The sequence below is a fragment of the Taudactylus pleione genome, unplaced genomic scaffold, assembly GCF_031769625.1.
Source record: "Taudactylus pleione unplaced genomic scaffold, aTauple2 ptg000216l, whole genome shotgun sequence".
In the NCBI taxonomy this organism is placed as follows: Eukaryota; Metazoa; Chordata; class Amphibia; order Anura; family Myobatrachidae; genus Taudactylus; species Taudactylus pleione.
Genome location: NW_028284618.1, coordinates 3,850,622 through 3,867,797, shown reverse-complemented (window position 1 = coordinate 3,867,797; position 17,176 = coordinate 3,850,622). Strand labels below are relative to the sequence as shown.

The window sequence follows — 17,176 nt, the reverse complement described above, 5'->3', positions numbered from 1 at the left end:
TTTCGAATTACAACAGCAATTGGATCAGGAGCGGAAAACTACACTTCATCTCTTAAATAAAGTAGACGACTTGTAAAATCGTTCTCGGAGGAACAACCTCCGTATAGTAGGCTTCCCAGAACAAATAAAGGGCCCGGAGCTTCTCTCTTTTTTGCATAAAGATCTATTACAATTATTGGAACTATCCTCAGAACTACCTGACTTTGCAGTCGAAAGGGCACATAGGTTGGGTCCTTTTCGTGAGACCAAAAGCCCTCGCACAGTTATTTTCAGATGCCTTAATTCGGCCCATAAGTCAACAATATGGACTGCAGCTCGTAAAAAGGGTAATCTTGAATGGCAGAATCATCGTCTGCTGATGTTTCAGGACTATTCTGTGGAAGTGTCACGTGCACGTAAGGAGATGGCTCCTGTGTGCACGAAGCTGATAAAAGCCCAGAGGAAATTTGCACTACTTTTCCCGGCGAGGCTTCGCCTATTTCAGGATTCGGGTCCGAAGGACTTTACAAACGCTGCAGATGCAATGGCTTACCTGAAAGAGGAAGAGGCTGAATCCGCAGCTTCATCTACTTGAATGGGCAACGTATACAATCGAAATGATGATGTGCATTATTACAATTTTGTGTCCAGCCCAATATCCCAGTTTGATTGGTTATTGATTAACCATTACGGTTACAATTTGCTTATATGCATTTAAATATATGTCCGATATTCTCTTACCCTTTTTTAAGTAGAATACGTCATATAGTTAGTTATATTGCAATCTATGGAGGTTGATGTCTAGGAGATTATATTCTGGAAAGATTGCTGGTGCTTCCTAGAAGTTAAATTTTTATGACGTTCGACAATTATGTCACTATGTAAGGTTTTACTATTCATGGAATACTTCTCAGTATCCCAATATGTTAATCACTTTAGGTGGTTTATTTCCAGTTCTTCAAAGTATTATATTTACATTTGTCGAGCTCACTAAGAGCCACTTTCTATTTTCTAATTTTGATTCTCAAATGTTTTCTATATGTTTTTTATTTTCTTTCTTTCCAAGAATTGTCTTGCAAAAATGTGTTATATAATAAGCACCCCATACACACGGTATCATTGGGAGCAGGGACAAGTTACCACTGCGATTATTGTGTATGATGTTACGGTTTTAATTGCACGGAATACACTAGACATAAGTCAGGCAAACCTTTACTACTGGAATATTTCTTATGTATGATCTCAAAATTTGCTCTTGGAACGCAAAGGGCATCAATTCTCCAGCCAAACGACGCAAAATAATTTCTTATCTAAATACACATGACAAAAGGAAGTAAACCTCACAAGCACTCTCCAATTACCATATTTACATATAACACCACAGTCTAAATACACAAAAAGCCGATATTTCCTTTTTGCAGGAAACACATTTAAATGCCCTAGAACATGAGAAATTAGCAATGCTGGGACAAAAAATAGCGATTTATGCGTCTTACAATTTTAAATCCCGAGGCGTTGCAATTTTAATAAGGAGAAATCTGCCTTTTACCATTCTACACCAGCAATCAGATTCTAGGGTCGATTTGTACTCTTGGTAGTTAAGATATTTGAATTAACTTATACACTTTGCAATATCTATGCCCCTATAATCTATGATAAACAATTCTTTATAACCCTGGCAAACTTGTTGAGTCCTTACCTTGACTCCAATATAATCTTGGGAGGTGATTTAAATATTGTTGCATCTAGTTATATGGACCGTCAAACTACGGCTTCTAATCCTATTACAACTAGAACTGACGAATGCATACGAATTACTCCGTCACTCTTCATCCCCCCTCCATAAATCCAAATTCAAGGAATGTAAGTTGACATTTGACACCCTGATGCAACAGATGGGAGATAAAAGAATTCATAATAACGCATATCAATTTCATACTTATGGGAATAAGAATAGTAAACTTATGTCAAATTTATTACGGGGCGATAGGACTGATTCGACTATATTGAAGTTGACTGATGAATCAGGCGTATCATGTACTTCAGGCCCTGCCATTTTAGACACTCTACGGGATTTCTACACAAAATAATATTCTCAAGACTCCATAAATACACAAAATAAACCAAAATTTTGGGATTCCATAATGCTTCCTAAACTAACGGAAGATCAAAAGATATCCATAATCACTCCGATTACCGAAACTGAAGTGCTTTCAGTTATTAAGGGTCTTAAACCGGGCAAATCACCAGGCCCAGACGGTTTCACAGGGGGATTTTACAAATGCCTTAAAAATTCAGTAGTTACACCATTAACTAACCTGTACAATTCTATACTAACAGGTAATACGCCACCCTCATATTTCAACAATGCTTTTATTAGAGTCCTCCTGAAACCCAATAAGGATCCCACATTACCCACTTCTTATTGTCCCATTTCCTTATTGAATGTGGACTACAAAATTTTTGCTAAAATTATTGCGGATCGGCTCAAGGAGGTGGTCCCTACCTTAGTGCACCAGGATCAAACAGGATTTGTATGGGGACGCAGTGCTGTATCCAACATACGTAAAGGGTTAGTAGTATTACAACATCTTGAAGAATCCCAAGAAAATGAGTCACAAATTTTAATTTCACTAGACGCTGAGAAAGCGTTCGATTTGGTGGTGTGGGACCACCTGAGACACTCTGCAATTTTGGTTTCCCCCCCCAATTTATAACGCTTATTCAAGCACTGAATAATTGCTCATCCTCACGAATAGTAGCTAATAATTATGTCTCACTCCCTTTCTTATACAACGTGGAACTAGATAGGGCGGCCCTTTATCCCCTCTCCTCTTTGCACTGGCTCTAGAACCCTTGGCAGTAGCTTTGAGATGGAATAGAGATTTTAAAGGTATCAAAGTGGGTACACAGGAGCTTAAGTTATCACTGTATGTGGATGACATGCTACTTTTTGTTTCACGTCCGCATTTATCTATCCCTGTTATCTTACTTTATAGCTCTTTTGCTGGCTATAAAATAAATATAACTAAATCAGAAATTCTGCCATTGACCAGACCCGATCAACTAGCACAATACACGGCCTTATATGAAGCTTTTTCGGTTGCGTCTAAATTAAAATACCTAGGCATTATCACAAAGTCATCAATTCGCCAAATCTATAATGCTAATTTCCATCCAATTATAACCAAACTCCTACAAAAATTACAGCACTGGATGTCACTACCACTTTCTTTATTGGGGAGAGCGGTGGTTATAAAAAATATTTTGTTCCCTAAACTGATGTATCCACTTCAAATGCTACCCTTTGTCTATCCAAAAATGACACTTCTAGATTTACAAAGGCATTTCAACGATTCCTATGGAACCATAAGAAACCTAGAATTTCTAGAAATCGGTTACTTCAACCTAAAAGTAAAGGGGGACTAGGTCTTCCGGATATCTTTACACACTCTTGCACGGCTGCCTTCAGATATGCCTCGGACTGGTGTCTAGGCCAAGCTAATTTTACAAATCAACTACTAGAAGAGGAACTGTTTAAACCTTATGCTCCGGCAGCATTGCTCCATTTACCTCGTTCTAAATTACCAAAAGGGATTCTTCAAAATTATATTATTTATGGACACATATAGGGCATGGTCTTCTATACATAGAAGTCTCGGTTCAAATTTCAACAAAACCAAATTCATACCATTATGGGGTAACCCTGATTTTGCCCCCTCACTCTCAAATTCTTACTACCTGATATGGAAACGAAAGGGATTGGAAGCCATTCGGAATGTGTGTGATCCTGGGGGCAATCTTTATTTTTTTCAGCAACTTAGGGACCTGTTCAATATTCCCAATTCACATTTCTATATGTATTTGCAGGTCAGGCATTACATCCAAAGTAAAGTGGATTTTGGCTCATATGACTTGCTCTTACATCATGACTCACTAAACCCAATTTATTCAATATTCATGCTAGCCTCTACTCATAAATTTAAACTGTGATATCAATATAATGATTTGTTGATGCAAGATATCAATAAGTTATGGTATAAAGTATGGTCCGCTTGGTCACAGGATTTTCCTGATTTTATATTTTCCAACAGAACCATGAAACAACTCCCATTGATCCTAAAATGGCTAAAATCAGCTAAACTCCAAGAAAATCATAACAAATTTCTTAATAGAACCTATCTTTCCCAAGCACAATGGAGCAGAATTACCAACTCAGACCCTAGTTTGCTTGTTGTCCAAAATGCTCCTCATCTTCTAGTACCTTTATTCATAATATATGGCAATTCTCTAAGGTCAAGAAATGTTGGTATAAAATTCATAATTTTGTCCAACAGATTACGAAGAGTAATCTTCCTTTTTCTTGGGAAGCATTTTTATTAGCAGACTTTTCTTCCTGGGCTCCAAATCTAATTCAAAATACATTGTTGCCATTATTAACGACTATTATAACCCTAGGAAAAAAACTGATTTTACAGTATTGGCTATCAAAAAAAGTCCCATCTTTAGAAATGTTGAAAATTTAATTGTTGAATGTAATATATTTTGATAGACGCGCTGCTCTTTTTGATATTGAAAGGGGAGTCAAGACTTTTATCTAGAAATGGGAAATATACTTAGACTTTTTACCCATTACTACATCCGATAATATTATGAAAGTTTTTAACAATACCACTTGGTCTCTGATGAGACGAATAACTTGATAGCTGGGATTGGTACATAATGATATCACTTTGTAGGACTTACTCTCACTGAAGAATAGCTAACAGAATATATAATTATTAAATGTTTTGATGATTGTAAGACGATTCATTCTATTTTTATTTTATTTTATTTTATTCTCATTATTTCTTGTTTCTTTACCTTTATTTTTCTTTATATTGTTGTATATCTAGTTTGTTGACCCTGAGTCTAATAGTATTTAATATTATAAATATGATCTATTTATCTGGTTTTGGGGGATATGTTTTAGACTCTCTCCTTTCCCCCACAAAAAGTAAAAAAGACAAAATTCAGATACTCAATATTTCACAAAATGTATGTACTTTATTACATATGTATTTATTATGCAAGGTATACATTTGTTGTAACATTTTTGTATGTATGTATGTGATTTGTACTGAATTTTGGATATAATAAAAAGATATTAAAAAAACAAACAAACCCTGTGCATCATGATAAATGAACGTCTATGATGAGTTTGTTGCCGAGAACAAGCGCCATGTTTAGACGGCGCTTGTTCTCGGATCCACGCTCCTTCTCCTCCTATGGGAAGGAGTTCTGATGATGCGAAGAGGGATCCGAGCGGATCCCTCCACCGCCTCCTCACTTCCTCCCGGCGGCTCTGCACATGCGTGACCCGAGGTGGCGGGACGAAGTGGAGCAGGTAAATAATGCAGCTAAAGCTGCGATACTTTCCACGGGGACAACTCCTTTTCGGAGCACTTGTCCCCTCATCGGAGCAATGATGAATTGCTCCAGTGTCAGGCTTCCCCCGCTGTGAGTTGGATACTAAAGTATCCCTCACAGTGAGTTCAATCCTTCATATGGCCTTCGATGATGAATAGGCCCCTAAATCTGTATACCGTTTAGTCTTCAAAAGAGCATAGTTTCTCATACATCCTTCCAGGGGGACACTGTAGTCTTGACTATGGGTAAGAGAGCTGGCACAGGAGTATAGGCACTAAACTGTTAAAATAAAGCTCCCCCCACCCATATAACCCCTCCCACCTTCACCTAAATTCATGTTTTTTTTAGTGCCTTAGGAGGAAGGCCCTTTTATAGCTAGCTAGAGTTATTCTTATTTTACTATTTTCCAGCAATTCAGTCCCTCTTTCAGTGTGCCAGCAGAGCAGGGCTAAGCTAGTTAGAGATCTCCTGCCTGTTCTGCTTTTACCTCCTACTGGGTAGGTCTACCTGAATGTCCAGGCTCTACCTAAGAAAAATCACACCTGATAGGAGCTCCTAAGTCAGTATGCAGATAAAGCCTACTATGGGAGTAGCTCTAGGCTGGTGCATGGCACCAACTGACGGGTGCTTTCCTGAATGGGTGACACTGAGACTCTGCTAGTAACTAGTCAGCCATCACTATGGATGGATATCGAATTGTGATTGTTTGAAACCATTGATGTTTTTGATTTGATGGTAGTGTTTTTACCATTTGATGGCGGCTTTCTGATGTTTGCCACCATCGAATGGTTATGATTTGATGGTGTTCTGATGGTACATTTTTTTACAGAATAGGGACTGGAAATATAATGGAAGAGCATAAAACCCCTTTAGTAGCCATACCTGGAAGTGACATGAGTGAGGCGGAACTGGAGGTTTCTGCCCACACTTTCCAAGAAAATAAGAAAGTTGGCCCCTTGCGGGCTCACTTTGATCGCCATGCTGTAGGCACTGTGGCTCGCTTCGCTCTCCACATGAATATATTCCCCCTCTATGCCCACTTGGATGGTAGAGAATGACATTGGACACTGGCAGATGACGTCATCGTACATCTACAGAAGGGGATTTATCTGCTTCTGAAACATAATAGCTGGCTACACAGTAACTGGCTGCACAGAAACTGCTCCTTGCCCTGAACCTTACCCCAACCCCGGCCTCGTCCCTGACCCCACACCCAAGCGTCCATGATGATGGTCGCGATGGTCTTGACCATCGCGACCATCGGACTTGCGACGGAGACCCTGCGGTAGGGTCTCCCTGCCACAAGCCCTGGAGTGATTTTGGCTCTATCAGAGCCAAAATAACTCCCACTGACATCACTAGTGATGTCAGTGGGGCCGGCTTCAGATGGAAGGCGTTCCCATGGGAACGCCTCCGTCTGGCAGGCACGCCCACCAAAGGTGGCGTGCTGTCAATCAACATCAACAGCACGCCCCCTTTGGTGCGAGACCCGGAGCGATAGCTTGGCTGTCGCAGTCCGAGTCTCGCGCATGCGCACGACGGAGCTCCCTCCGTCGTGCGCATGCGCAGTGGGGCAACATTGACCCGTTTGCGAATGTCCTTTGCTCGTGAACGGGTCTGAATGACCCCCTAAGTGCCTGATTCAGCAAGGATCGCAGTTGCTAATATGCACGCAATCAGCCGATTGTTGCATTCTGCGTATGCATCGCAATGCGCAAACCCGTCACTGCGGCAGGGACTTCGATTGCAGTGACTATGCAGACCCATCACTGAGTGATTGACAGGAAGTGCCGTTTGATGGTGGTGATGGGGGGCAATAGTGATTACGCATGCAGTCTCACTGCGATCATATGCTAATCCATTGCGATCGCTATGCCGTCGCAGCACTACATAAGGACTCCCACTTTACATTACACACATCCATTATAGCAGAATAGCGAAACCATCGGACACATCAAGCAAGTCTGCAAAACAATCGGTAACATTGAGTACAATCGGAGCTTCGAGCACACTTGCACAAGGTCTGACCTTACTCAGGAATTGCACGCAGTGAGAACCCAAGCTGCGTATGCTGTTGCAGTAGATAATTTATGCATGCCCCTGCAATGGCCACCAAATGCACTGGCACGCCTGCGTTTTGCCGACCAGCCTCTTGTCACCACCCACAAATGGCACTTCCTATCAATCTCTCTGCAATGCGTCTGCATAGTCATTGCGATCGCAGTCCTATCACAATGGCTGGTTCACGCACACACACTGCAATGTATGCTCAGAACGAAACAGTCGGTGTGCGTTTTAGCAGCTGTGATCCGTAATGAATCAGGCCCTAAATCAACTACAAAAGGAGGTGTTTCAATGGATTGTGAATCGGTGGGGGTGACGAACATGAAACTCATTGCCTCCCTGGTAAACAAAAGGCTTCCCTTGTATGGAACATGCTCTAGGGATCCCCAGTATTTGTGGATTCTATGACAGCACCTTGGGTACTTGTTTTCACCCCTGTCCATGTTGGTACTTCAGCAGGTTCAACAAGAAGGTTTGCCAGTAATTCTTAGCTCCAGATTGGTCTCATTGGCAGTGGTATGCCCTGTTTTAGAGCATGCTGGCTGATGTTCCTTACTGACTTCTCCAACAAGACCTGCTGCGTCATATACCCCTGTCTATACTTAGATTTGTCTCAGCTGGCTTTGATGGCATGCTTCTCGAGACCCAGATCTTAAAGGCTTGTGGTTTCTCCAGGCGGGTTATCCAGACCATGATTCAGGCTCATCACTTCCAGAATTTGCCATAATATTTGGAGACTTTACATTTCATGGTGTGAGTATTGTAGTATCTCAGTGGCTGTCTTTAAATTACCAGCTCTTTTATCTTTTCTTCAGGATGGTCTGACTCAAGGCTTTTGCCTATCTTTTCTTAAGGGTCAGGTGTCAACTACAAACCTTTTTTCAGGGTGTGCTTAGAATTCAGCCTCCCTACTTACCACCTAACTTTTCGTGGGATCCCCTACAATGGTAAGAACTGGTACTCTGCGGCTACCTACTATTTTTCTGTATTCCACAGCACCCGACACCGAGGCCATCACCCGACACTGAAGCCATAGCAGCTTCAGTGTAACATCTGCAGTTGCAAACATATTGACATATGTTACTGCTTTTAACATTTATTTGAAATTAAGTAAATTACTGATGTGTGTGCATATATATATATATTCGGTTCTCCAGAATCCAAATCCAGCAAATCCACCCGAATTTTGGGAATCCAGGTAAATCCTAGTTGCGGTTCTACTCTCCTGAGGAAATCCAGGTAAATCCGGGTCGTGGTTCTGAGCTTTTTGCGGTTCGGAATTCTAATAAATAACAGGCACAACCAGGATGTATAGTCAACGTTTCAGAGCGTTGGCTCTTTTATCAAGACATGCAGTACAATGAACATAAGAGACATAAATACCTGTGTATTCACCCAGTGAGAATCAAGTTCCTGCACTTGCCACACACACTGGAGTTCTGGTAACATCATCAGTAAGCGTTGGGACCCGGGATCCAGGAGGGAGGTGTGGTTAGGGCTGTGCATACCATTACCATGGTGACAAAAAAGTATATAAAAAATGGAGGCATAATCATACATAAAGAGCAGCAGCAACAGATAAACTTATAGAACATTACAGCGGCTACTCAGTAGAGGTGCACACACATCAACCACATTGTATGCGATAGGGATAAATGTTAAATATGCACAATCAAGTAACACCATGTAAAATGGATCTGGGTGCTGGACACTCCAAGATATATGGTACAAACTAACTGGGGTAATAAGAAAAATGTCACCTGTTCAGTAGAATAATGAAAAATAAAAAATATGTAAATGAGCAATGAATGGGGCTGTACAATAACAATACCCGGTTGCAAGTGTTGTGAACTAACCTGGAGGTGTAATACACAGGTTATCCAGCTTGCTGTAATCATACTATATACCATATATGGGCGTAATAGCAGTACTGATGTTATAAACCAACTAGGTGACAGCTATGAAAAAATATTATTAAAAAAGATGCAAAAAGGAAATACTGTATGGAGGCAAATATGTCCAACGACAAAAATTACAAGAAGCAGTTAAGAGGTAGAATTTAATTCAGGCCCAGCTGAACAGTTTGTTAGATACGTATCCATTTAGCTTTTGCTTGCAATAGCACACGTCCACGATTGCCTCCCCTTGGATTGGGTGGAATCCAGTCTATAATTTTATACCGCAAAGAAGCAAGATTGTATTGAAAATCTTGGAAGTGGCGTGCCACCAGGTGGTCAGAGTTCTTTCCTTCAATAGCCCGCTCGTATATATACTAGTGGAGAGAAGGAGGTAAAGGGGAATGAACTGTGTAAAATAGTGGGGGAACAGCGAGGAGGGGTCTGAAAAGATCCCTTTCCTGCACAAGCTTTTGATGACATTCGGCTGAACACAAATTATTGTTCCGAACTTGATGAATGGTAACATTTCTATGTCCCCATACTAAAGTATGAGGACTGTGGAAACTATCGGGGGAGAATTGTAACCAGGAGATATCTGTGATATACTCTGCGTTACCTAGTTAATAAATGGCTCAGTTACTTAAAAATGACAGTTTATCATGATAATATGGGAAATTATAGTAGTTACGTGATGATGAATAGGCCCCTAAATGAGAACTATATCTCTACTTTTCACATGGATATGTTACAATTTAGCTTTTTTTTTTTGCTCCTGCACATAATAGAACATGAACACACAAGTGATGGTTGGGTAATACGTGGTGATACTCAGTACTATGTCAGCAAGGAGAAAATGACAATGGATAAAGCACGAGAATTTTGTAAAAGGAATTTCGGGGAGCTGACCAGCATCCATAGTCTATCTGAAAGGACATTTCTCTGGAAATATGTAAGTTCTGTATATTATATTTATCAAGGGGATATAGTCAAAATGTTGGTAATTAAAATCTATACAATGATGAGGTCAACACCAAAATGTCAAATAGTCATAATGTCAACATGATAAAAATGTCAGTACAAAGAAACCAAGCAAGATGCTAATATCCGTGTAAATCACTTACAGCAACATCCACCAGAATTGCAGGTATCCGCTGACGCATTTCGCTTTAAGTATGGAAGCTTTATCAAAGAGCCTATTTGATAAAGCTTTGATAATTGAAGTGAAATGCGTTAGAAGATACCTGCAATTATTGGCCAAACAGTCCATTGCAGCTGGAGCTGAGCCGGGATATTGACAGATACGCTGCACATTTATACACAGCTGCTGAGCAGAGTGTTGCAGCCTGGCTCATTCAGCGGTGCTGTGAGCTCTGTGACTACACTGTGGAGGGAACTCAGCTTACTCACCATTAAAGATTCAACTGGTGAGATACCAATTACATTACTTACAGTTTTTTGCTACCTAGGAGAGACTTCATCAAAGCTGTAATTCTATTGGTAATTTAAGCATCACATCTCCTTTTCTAAGTAGAAACTGTACACTATGGGTATGAGGTCGACATGGTCATTAAGTCAACAGTGACAATGTAGACATAGAGAAAAGTTAACAGTCATAATAAAGGCATGTCTAATTTGACTGTTGACTTTTTGACCATAGCTACATTTTGATTGTCGACCCTTTGACCACATGTAACAAAGAGAGCACAACCGCACAGGTTATTTTGCCACTCTCTTCAGTCTTACTGTATATTAAAGTAGCTGTTGCCCTCGGCTTCGACCACGATAAAATCTATTCTGCCAACATTTATTTTAATTTGAGGTGTTCTAGATGTATTGCTTTGCATAGGGGCTCTGTCCCGGGAGTGGCCCACATGACCAATATCACTATATAGACTGGTGGCAGCAGCGCCTTCACCCTCCACTCACACAAATGTGACTATGTAAATAATATGGATCGTACAGGGCGCAAATAGAATAAGGATATTTATTAGGTCATGTATAAAATGTGATAAACAGAATGCTTTATTGAAAACTACATATATGTTAGAAAAATGGTCCTAGTGAGACACTGATTGAAATTCAAATCAAAAAGATAATATAACCATTGAGTAAGATGATGATCTTTCAATAAAGCATTCTGTTTATCACATTTTATACATGACCTAATAAATATCCTTATTCTATTTGCGCCCTGTACGATCCATATTATTTACTATAAACTGAGTGGTACAGGAAAGCCACAGGTATTTGAGGCAGCATTAGGATATAGATAATAATTAAACAATTAGCCCACATATAAGCTTACTGTTTAAGAGTGCACCGGACCACTTACATACTTTTTCTAAATGTGACTATGTGCCCTGTGTACAGACTGCTATGTAGCCTATCCTATGCAAGTGAACGCGGGCCCAAAGCACCTCTCCCCCCCCCCTTTACCAGCCTTGCTCAGCTTTAACTTGACGAATCTAGATGAAACAAAGTGCAGATTATTTTTAGGAGTTAAAACTTCACAATGATGCAGTTTTCATAAAAATCAGTTCAGTAGTTTTTGCGCCAACTTGGAACAGACACAGCGTTCTTATTATACTGGTATAGATATAGATTATTATATTGTGAAGAGGTTCTACCTACTACCAAAATGACATAGGGGTCATTCAGACCCGCTCGCGAGCGGCAGGAAGCTCGCAAGCTGGTCGATGCTCCCCACTGCGCATGCGCACGACGGAGGGAGCTCCGTCGTGCACATGCGCGAGACCCAACGAGCGATGGGCTTTCCATCGCTCCGGGTCTTGCACCAAAGGGGGCGTGCTGTCGATGTTGATTGACAGCACGTCCCCTTTGGTGGGCGTGCCGGGGGCGTGCCTGCCAGACGGAGGCCTTTCCATGAGCCCTATCCGGCTTATAGGGGCTGCAGCCGATGCAGTCTGTAAAAGTTGGTGCTTATGGTCATGTGCAAGTCGCGGGCCCTGCCAGGTGCATTGTGAATGTGCAATGCACCTGGCATGAGCCGAAAAGAGAACAGGACAGACCCAGCCGGATTGCTGCAGGGGCAGCCCCCCTGCCAGGAAAAGGTAGGAGCCACTGCTGCTCTCTGCGATTGTACTCTACCAACCCTCCTCATACTGTTCCTACAGATGTGTCCACATACACCTTTGTGAAAATTGAACCATGGCCTGCCATTCATGGCATCAGATAACCAGCCCTGCCAAGATATACATGTCGGGACATGTGTAAGGCTGAAATATAGTGTAGTACCACTTTTCAGACAGCAGGTGGCATTTTTAGAAAAGTATGCTGCGGCTGCCTAAGTAGAAAACTGGAGAGGAAGATCCAATACAGTAAGCTGCTTCCCATTGCAGTGCCAGACAGGCTTACAAAATTTCCTGCATACTTTGGCTACATATACAGTAAAAAGTCCTACAGAATAGAAAATAGCACTTGGAAATATAGCACCATATTTCATATACTAAAAAAAAATCTATTGCTATATTTCTAGCTGGATCTAGAACAGAAGCTATCAGTTTCAGTTCATTTTCACTTTGTAAGAGGTAAAAGACTTCAGTATTTGCCTGTAGGTGTTCTAGCATAGTGGTAAGGTGACTGCACATCACACCAGGAAATTAGGGTTTGAATCTCAGTGTAAACCTATTTTTTCTCCAAAAATAAATTTTTATGATTCAATATATATATAGTATAGTTCAAAAACTGACCATCAGTAATATACTATATGTTTATGTCCTTCTCCAGGTAAACCCTTTGCTTTTCTCAACACAGAGGGGAGGTGGGAGGAATTCATTTTGTAAAGGCTGCACATTTTCCACAGACAAACAACAAACCACATTTTCATGAGACACTTTTGTACATTGACACAGAAGCATGGATGGGATCAGTGAGACCCCTCTGTGAGGCTATGTATTTCGATGACATAGATGCATGCATGGACCAGGAGATCCATGCTACAAGCATCTGGGTCATTGACACTGAGCATAGACGGGATCAGAGAAACCCGTCTGTGTTGCTGTGGTAAAAAAAAAAAATAACCTGTGAAAACAAATAAATAAAAAATGGCATGCCTCCCATCCACAAAAGAGCCCTGAGCTTTTAGTGACCCAGTGCTGGTTTTGATTAAATACAGGGGACAAATGACATAGGGGTCCCCTTAAGTTAAGCACAACAAGCACTGGGCTAGTCAGAACCAGCTCTGGTTGCAAAAATATGGGAGACAAACGACATAGCGACAGTGCGCAACTAGCACTGGGCACTGATCAGATTTTGGAAATACAGGGGAAATAATGAGTAGGGTCCCCCTGTAAAATTCAGAACCAGCACCAGACTTTTTCTAGTGAGGGGGCTAATGCCACAGCCAGGGGAGCCCTTTCACTGGGCCCCCCAGTCAAAGCATTAAACCTGACCACTAATCAGCCCAGGCCAGGGATCCCTGGGGAGCTAAGTACCCCCTAATTAGAGCCAACTCTTGGGATGTTCGACCAGTGCGGTCCAACAAGGGTGCCGACCCATAGAGGGTGCGCGGATCTCTCTGCCTGCCCCAGATCCCTAACCCGAGGCAAAACCTCACGATCCCACTCTTGGGTCGCGAGGTTGTGGGGTCACAAGGTTTTGTATTGAGCGGGCTTAACGCTGATTGGCTGAGAGAGCCTTCCGTCACGGCTCTCAGCCAATCAGCATTTAGCCCATTTAATATGCACACAGGAAGCAAAAGATGGTGCCCACCATCCCCCGCTGCCCTACACTGCCTGAACCACCACTGCCAACACTGCCGGCACCCCACAGGCAGCATCCCCCGCTGCTGACACCACTGCTGCCCCACATACTGAAGACACAGTCAGCGACTCCCACACTGCCAGCACTCCCACACTGTGGACACCACCAGAACCCCTGCACTGCCAACACTGTCAGCACTCATGCACTGAGGACACCGCTGGCACCCCCGCTCTGCCGAAATTGCCATCACCCTGCATTGAGAACACCCCTACACTGCCAACACTGTCAGCAAACCAGCACTGAGTACACTGCTGGCACCCTTGCATTGCCGACATCGCCGGTACCCTTCACTGAGGACACTGCCAGCACCACAGCACTGCCATTCCATGTACTGAGGACATCGCCAGCAACCCCTGCACTGCCAACATAGTCAGAAAACCTGCACTGAGGACACTGCTGGCACCCCCGCAATGCCAACATCGCTGGTACCCTACACTGAGGACACTGTCAGCACCGCAGCATGGCCAAACCACATGCTGAGGACACCGTCAGCAACCCCTACAATGCCGATGAAGCCAGCAAACCTGAACTAAAGACACCACTGGCACTGCCGACATCATCAGTACCCTTCACTGAGGACACAGCCAACACCAATGCACTGCCATTCCATATACTGAGGACACCGTCAGCAACTCTGCTATGCCAACACTGCTGTTACAGTATGTGCATTATTGATGTATCCAGCTCACACTGTATAACACACTGTATCCATGTTGGAAATTGGAAGATGAACTGCCACATGTTAGTGTCGCCCACTGTGTCACTTAGCTTAGTCAGCCAGCTAGCTGGATGCAACCTTTTGGCCTTAACAAGATGAAAAATATAATATTGTGAGGTGGTCAAAATTGTTTGGAAATTACTGTAAATAAATGTTATTGAGGTTAATAATACTGTAGGAACAAAAACAAGCCCATATTGTGATTTTAACTGTTTTTATGATATTTTAAGAAAATATCCAGATCCAAAACAAAAACACGACGGTGGGCGCACATCTTTCTCTATCTCTCTCTCTCTCTCTCTCTCTCTCTCTCTCTCTATATATATATATATATATATAGCAACTGACATACTGTGTATACTTTACTGTAATAACAAAGTGGAAAACAAAACATTGTGCTTCCAGCTACATTACTGGTCTATGAATGTACAATATAACCATGGAAAATGAGTACAGATTTGGGAGGGAGGGAGGGACTGAAAGTACAAAAGTGTCTCTAGACACAAAGGGCAACATTAATGAGTAGTAACAACACACAGGGGGAGGGCTAATGAAAACTTGATTTGTTGTCTGTGTAAAAAGTGCAGCCTTTATAAATGAATTCCTCCTCCCTTTCCCTCTGTTACCGTTATCTATGAAATCATCCTTTTTTAATGTACCCTACCAACTTACCTTCAACCAGCAATGTGCAGGCACGTATGGATGATAGCGATATCGCCCATCGTCCCTGCATGCTGCATAACCTGCTGATCGCGGGTCACTATAGTTGCTGGCAAGTTATTGGTGTGTTTAATTATCTATATAGATCATCCAACACACCAGAGAGTGTGCAGTATGATCTTCCAGCGATATTGTATTGCTGGCAGATCGCTACATGTGTATGCTGGCAGATCGCTACATGTGTATGCACCATTACACTGCTATGGGAGGGGGGCACACAGAGCCAGTGATGCTGTTATCAGGGATAGGGGGAGGGGAAGAACTGCTTGGAGTGTGTGCACTAAGGATAGGACATACAAAGACAACATTGAAAGTACTGTACAGTTTTTAATGTTGATTACAAAACATTGATTATACCTAAACATTGGTTCTGGAACATCGATGTTAACCAATTTTTCTATTTTTTAATGGACCTGTAGGTGCTTAAGCATATAAAACAACAATATGCTTCGGAAATCATACTTATTTTATATTTAATTTATGAGGGCTTACAGTATGTATAGTCCCACATACTGTATATCACTTCCTTGGAATGGCGCTCTTTGGGCCTGATTCAGAGATGTATGCTAACCCAATGGCTAGGGTACATCTCCGATGGTGGGAGGACTGCGCATGTGCAGCCCTCTGGCTCTGAGTCCACTTGCAGTGTCTCCCGGCTGCAGCCTGATAGACAGGCTGTGGCGTTTTGGAAGCGGAGCGGGGGTGGTCCCTGGCAGTGGGATGGTAGGCACCCTCATTCAAACGAGTCTTAGTGTTTTTTTATTTTCAGGACTTGTTATTAAATATAGAGGTCCTGAGTTTTATCTGTAATATTTTTAATAAAATAGCTGTTTGAAGCAGTATTATGCTACAGTGCATCTGGAAAGTATTCACAGCGCATAACTTTTTCCACATTTTGTTATGTTACAGCCTTACTTCAAAATGGAATAAATTAATTTTTGTCCTCAAAATTCTACACACAATACCCCATAATGACAACATGTAAAAAGTTTTTTTGAGATTTTTGCAAATTTAATTAAAAAAAAAATCACTAAGATATCACATATACATAAGTATTCACGGCCTTTGTCATGAAGCTCAAAATTGAGCTCACGTGCATCCTCTTTCCACTTATCATTCTTGAGATGTTCCTACAGCTTAATTGGAGTCCACCTGTGGTAAATTCATTTGATTGGACATGATTTTGAAAGGCAGACACTTGTCTATATAAGGTCCCACACTTGACAGTGCATATCAGAGCACAAAACAAGCATGAAGTCCAAGGAATTGTCTGTAGACCTCCGAGACAGGATTGTCTCAAGGCACAAATCTGGTGAAGGGTACAGAAAAATATCTGCTGCTTAGAAGGTCCCAATGAGAACAGTGGCCTCCATCATCCGCAAATGGAAGAAGTTCGGAACCACCAGGACTCTTCCTAGAGTTGGCCGTCCATCTAAACTGAGCAATTGGGGGAGAAGGGCCCTAGTCAGTGTGGTGCCCAAGAACCCAATGGTCACTCTGTCAAAGCTACAGCATTCCTCTGTGGAGAGACAAGAACCTTCTAGAAGAACAATCATCTCTGCAGCAATCCACCAATCAGGCCTGTATGGTAGAGTGGCCAGATGGA

General features: G+C 42.0%; 1 pseudogene; it reads left to right on the top strand.

The window, feature by feature from the left end:
* Nucleotides 1-17,176, top strand: part of LOC148517456 (macrophage mannose receptor 1-like) — a 268,777-nt pseudogene that overhangs the window by 117,267 nt on the left and 134,334 nt on the right.